We start from the raw sequence: 5692 nt of genomic DNA, 5'->3' as shown, positions 1-5692 counted from the left end.
CCTGCATATGTTCCTCTAATTTGTGACTAAAATCAACCAGTTCTGTGAGGATCCTGATCACCAGTGTTTTGAACTCTGCATCTGAAAGTACTGCTGTTTCTTCATCACTTAGAGTTATGGGCTCTGGGGCTTTGAGATCTTCTTGAGCCATTTTGGTCTGTTTGGGCCCATTAAGTATGAGGAGCAGAGCCTTAGGGGTGGGGTGGGGCCTCCAGGGCAGGGTTGCTGGGTTGTGACGCTATATGTGGGGGCGGGGTCAGAGCCGGGAAATGGCGGCTGTCTCTGCTGCCTCCCCTCACTGGGACCAGCTTGGTCCCATCTCACTGCCCACTCCCTTGCCGGTTTATCTGTGCAGGAATGTGCCAGCACAGTCAACCCACCGCCCTTCACCCTCACCAGATCCGACAGTCGCTCACTGGGTCTCGCTCACTAGGTCGGTCACTGGGTTGGCCCTTTGCAACCCCATGCCTGAGATCTGCGCGCCTGAGTCTGTCTGACCGAGTTTTCCTGTGCAACCCCACTCCACCAGCTGCTGGTTTCACCCCTCTTACTGGTCAGGTTGAAGAATTCATTGTTATTGGACTTCTGAAAAGTTCAATTTTCTGTGTTCTGGCTGTGTTTTCTGTTGCTAATATTTTGTTGTCTCTAAACTTGGTTTTGTGAGAAAGCACGGTATCTCCACCTATGCCTCCATCTTGGCGGAAGTCCCAGACATGTTTTATTATAATCTTATACAGTCTACATAAATTTGAAATTGTACTGATTTGGGCTCAGTTATAACATAACATAATAAAAATCAGCCCTGACTGGTGTACCTCAGTGGATTGAGTGAGGGCCTGCAAACTAAAGGGTCATGGGTTCCATTCCCAGTCAGGGCACAGGCCTGGGTTATAGGCCAAGTCCTCAGCAAGGGGCAAACAAAAGGCAACCGCACATTGATGTTTCTCTCCCTCTCTTTCTTCTCCCGTTCCCCTCTCTCTAAAAATAAATAAATGAAATCTTTAAAAATAAAAATTAAAGCACTGGTCCTCTAAAATAAAGCAGGCAATCGTCATTAAATAAAAACACTTGATTTATTTTGTATAAAAGGACTAAGTTTACAACTAAATATTTATTTAAAGTTTAGCATGAAGTACATCATTATACTTTGTATGCAGAAATATACATCTCTACCACTATACAAAAAAAAACTCTAATTAAAGAGTTCACAAGGTTTCACTCTCTATATATATTTATATGTAAATATATACACAGCATTCAGTAGGCTTGCATTGAAAAGGTAATTTCTGACCAAAAGGCTTCATTTAAGTAACTGATTATTGGATCCTGGTACTCACACTCCACTTTTGAAAAAAGCAAAGTCTGGGCAATTCCTTGTGATTTTAATGTTTTTACTCCCTATGGTGGGAATGGTATATAAAGAAAAACCTTCTAACTGCAAAGAGGGCATTAAAGGTATTTTTCATAAATAACTAATATCACAGTCAAGGTCAGAAACACCCTGAGGAAGATCATCTGATACTTTTTAGTTTTGCTTGCACTTTTAACAAAGGTCCATTTAGTCTGTTGTTCTCCTTTTTAAAAAAAATTAATTATTTTTCAAATACAGTTTTCTGTCTTTTACTCCTATCCTAGCCCGCCCCCCATGCTCCCCACCTCCCTCCCATTTCTGCCCCCCTTAGCTGTTGTCCATATGTCCTTTATACTTCCTCTAAATTCCTCCCCTTTTTATCCTGAAATTCCCTCCCCTCTCCCCTCTGGTCACTGTCCACCTGTTCTCTATTTCAGTGTCTTTGTTTTTATTTTGCTTGCTTGTTTGTTTTGTTGTTTAGCTTCCTGTTAAAGGTGAGATCATATGGTATTTGTCTTTCAACACCTGGTTTATTTCACTCAGCATAATGTTTTCCAGTTCCATCCATGCTGTTGCAAATGGTAGGAGCTCCTTTTGAATGGTTGTGCAAAGGGGGAAAGAAGGGTCATGAACACCATTTATTCACCATCTTATCACAGAGCGCTTTGCTGTCATTTGACATGAACTCAGATGGAAAATCAGGAGCCCACAAGGACAGAATGCTAATATCCATGTTTAGGATGGTCAGCAGTGTCCTGGATGCCTGGCTCTGCCTGGGTCCCTGGTCGTCCATGCTGACAATAGTTGGGTGTGAGTCCATGGGTATCTGCAAGTCCAAGATGTAGTCAATATTGTGTTGCAGAATTTCCATCTTTCTCACCTTCTTGTTCTGGAGGATGCTAAGCAACAACCAGCTCTTTGAGCTTGGAGTTGCAGTCATTCATGTACAGTAGGTCATTGAGTCATCCACCAGGGCTTTGCTCAGGGACATAGATGCTCAGACTATGGTCCAAAAAGCTGTTTTTCTTAACAGACCTAATGGGACTGAATGCTTTATTTTCTTTTATTTTTAAAAAGATGTTATTTATTTATTTTCCTTTGAATACATTTTTATTTCTCCTATATTTTATTTATTTTTTATTTTTTTACATTTTAATTTATGTTCAAGTACAGTTGTCTCCATTTCCCCCCACGAGTCCCCCCACCTCAGCCATCCCACCTTCCCACCCTTGATCCTACACCCCTTTGGTATTGTCCATGGGTCCTTTGTACATGTTCCTTGAGAACCCTTCCCCCCTTTCCCCATTATCCCTTCCCACCTTCCCTTTGGTTACTGTCAGTTTGTTCTTAATTTCAATGTCTCTGGTTATATTTTGCTTGCTTGTTTGTTTTGTTGATTAGATTCTGCTTATAGGTGAGATCATATGGTATTTGTCTTTCACCACTTGGCTCATTTCACTTAGCATAATGCTCTCTGTTTCCATCCATGCTGTCTCAAAGGGTAGAAGCTCCTTCTTTCTTTCTGCTGCACAGTATTCCATCGTGCAAATGTACCATAGTTTTCTGATTCACTCATTTACTGTTGAGCACTTACATTGCCTCAGGCACTTAGCTATTGTAAATTGTGCTGCTATGAACATTGGGGTGCATGGGTTCTTTTGAATTGGTTTTCCAGGATTCCTAGAGTATAGTCTCAGGAAGGGAATTGCTGGGTCAAAAGGCAGTTTCATTTTTAGTTTTCTGAGGAAACTCCATAGTGTTTTCCATAGTGGCTGTGCCAGTCTGCATTCCCAGCAACACTGTACTAGGGTTCCCTTTCCTCCACAACCTCACCAGCACTTGTTTGTCGATTTGTTTATGATGGCCATTCAGACCAGTGTGAAGTGGTATCTCATTGTGGTTTTAATTTGCATCTCTCTGATGACTAGTGATGTTGAGCATCTTTTCATATATCTCTGGGCCTTCTGTAAGTCATCCTTGGAGAAATGTCTGTTCAGGATCTTTGCCCATTTTTTAATTGGGTTGTTTGTCCTCCTGGAGTGGAGTCATAGGAGTTCTTTATATATTTTGGAGATCAAACCCTTGTCTGAGGTATCATATCATTTGCAAATATATTTCCCCATACAGTTGTTTCTCTTTTCATTTTGCTGATGTTTTCTTTGGTTGTGCAGAAGCTTTTTATTTTGATGAAGTCCCATTTGTTTATTCTTTCTTTTATGTCCCTTGCTCTAGGGGACATATTGGTGAAAATATTGCTGCATGGAATATGTGAGATTTTCCTGCCTATGTTCTCTTCTAGGACTTTTATGGTGTCACAACTTATATTTAAGCCTTTCATCCATCTTGAATTTATTTTTGTATATGGTGTAAGTTGGTGATTGAGTTTAATATTTTTTGCATGTAGCTGTCCAGCTCTCCCAACACCATTTGTTGAAGAGGCTATTTTTACTCATTTTATGTTCTTACCCCCTTTGTCAAATACTAATTCATCATAGAGACTAGGGTTTATTTCTGAGCTCTCTACTCTGTTCCATTTGTCTATATGTCTGTTTTTATGCCAGCAGCATACTGTTTTGATTACAGTGGCCTTGTAATACAGTTTGATATCAGGTATTGTGATCCTTCCCACTTTATTCTTCTGTCTCAAAATTTCTGTGGCTATTCTGGGGTCATTTATGGTTCTATATAAATTTTTGAAATGTTTATTCTATATCTGTGAAATATGCCATTGGTACTTCACTTGGGGTTGCATTGAATCTATAAATTGCTTTCCATATTATGGACATTTTGATAATGTTAATTCTTCCAATACATGAACATGGTACATGCTTCCATTTGTTTGTGTCTTTTATAATTTCTTCAGTGTTGTGTAGTTTTCTGAGTACAGGTCTTTTACCTCCTTGGATTGTTGGTAGCAGTGCAGACTGGTGCAGCCACTGTGGAATACTACACAGCCACTGAGGAATACTACTAGTATGGAATTTCCTCAGAAAACTGAAAGTGGAACTTCCTTTTGACCCAGCAATACCACTACTGGTACCATACCCTAAGAATCCTGAAATAGCAGTTCAAAAGAACCTATGCACCCCAATGTTTGTAGCAGCACAATTTACAATAGCTAAGTGCTGGAAGTAGCCTAAGTGTCTATGAGTAAATGGGTGCATCAAAAAACTGTGGTACATTTACACAGTGGAATACTACACAGCAGAAAGAAAGTAGGAGCTCCTACTCTTCATGATGACATGGATGGAACTGGAGGATCTTACACTAAGTGAAACAAACCACTCAGTGAAAGACAAATACCATAGGATCTCACTTTTTAGTGGAAGCTAATCAACACAACAAAAATGTAAGCAAAATATAATCAGAGACATTGAAATAAAGAAACTGACAGTAACCAGAGGCACTGGGAGAGGGGGATTATGGGGGAAAGAAGGGGAAAGGTCATCAATGAAAATGTATAAAGAACCAATGGACAAAGCCAAAGTGGGGAAGGATTGAGTGTGGTAGGTAGGTGTGGGTGGAGAAGGGGTAAGTGATGGCAGGAAAATGGAGACAACTGTACTTAAGCAATAATAAAAAAGAACATAAAATAGCCCTGGCTGGTGTAGCTCGGTGGATTGAGGATGGGCCTGCGAACCAAAAGATCGCCGTTCGATTCCCTGTCAGGGCACATGCCTCGGTTGCAGGCCAGTTCCCAGCAGGGGCCAGTTCCCAGCAGAATCAACCACACATTGATATTTCTCTCTTTCTCTCCTTCCCTTCCCTTCCCTTCCCTTCCCTTCCCTTCCCTTCCCTTCCCTTCCCTTCCCTTCCCTTCCCTTCCCAAGATAAATAAATAAAAAATAAATTTAAAAGAACATAAAATAAAAAAGAAAAGTTAACATTTACCTTACTTCTTGCAGATCTTTTTATTTTTAATAAAATGTTACCCATCTTGACCCTCAAGTTCTACTTATTCATTTTTCTCTTCTACAACCAAGTGATTATTTTTGTACATGGTTGTTTGGAAATCATTGCTTTAGGCAATGAGAGCCTTTGAGGGCTATTGAGCAGGCATATTACACTATTAAAGGGATGTTTTGGGGAAATCAACTGAACTGCTCTGTCAGAGAGTTCATTAGGATGAGAAGATGGAGGTGGGAAAGCCAGTGAGGGCACAGGTTCAGTGACACAGGGTGTATTTTACTAAGGATCTGAAATAGATTGAGAGACTTGCTTTTTTCATTCATATTTTTGTGTGAGGCTTGCTCTTCATGTTGCTGTGACCTCCAGTCTTTCAACCCTCCTCCCTATTTCCCCAGTTCATCAGCTCCTTTCTGTTGTCACTGGCTTCCTTAC

At 40.6% G+C, this 5692-nt stretch overlaps 1 pseudogene; it reads right to left on the bottom strand.

Moving 5' to 3' along the window:
- Positions 1-1976: 1976 nt before the first annotated feature.
- Positions 1977-5287, bottom strand: LOC119058106 (DNA-binding protein inhibitor ID-2-like; annotated as a pseudogene).
- Between the last annotated feature and the right edge of the window lie 405 nt (positions 5288-5692).

The sequence above is a fragment of the Artibeus jamaicensis genome, unplaced genomic scaffold (genome assembly GCF_021234435.1).
Source record: "Artibeus jamaicensis isolate MK-2021 breed Jamaican fruit bat unplaced genomic scaffold, CSHL_Jam_final contig_240, whole genome shotgun sequence".
In the NCBI taxonomy this organism is placed as follows: Eukaryota; Metazoa; Chordata; class Mammalia; order Chiroptera; family Phyllostomidae; genus Artibeus; species Artibeus jamaicensis.
This window is presented reverse-complemented; position numbering and strand designations above follow the sequence as displayed.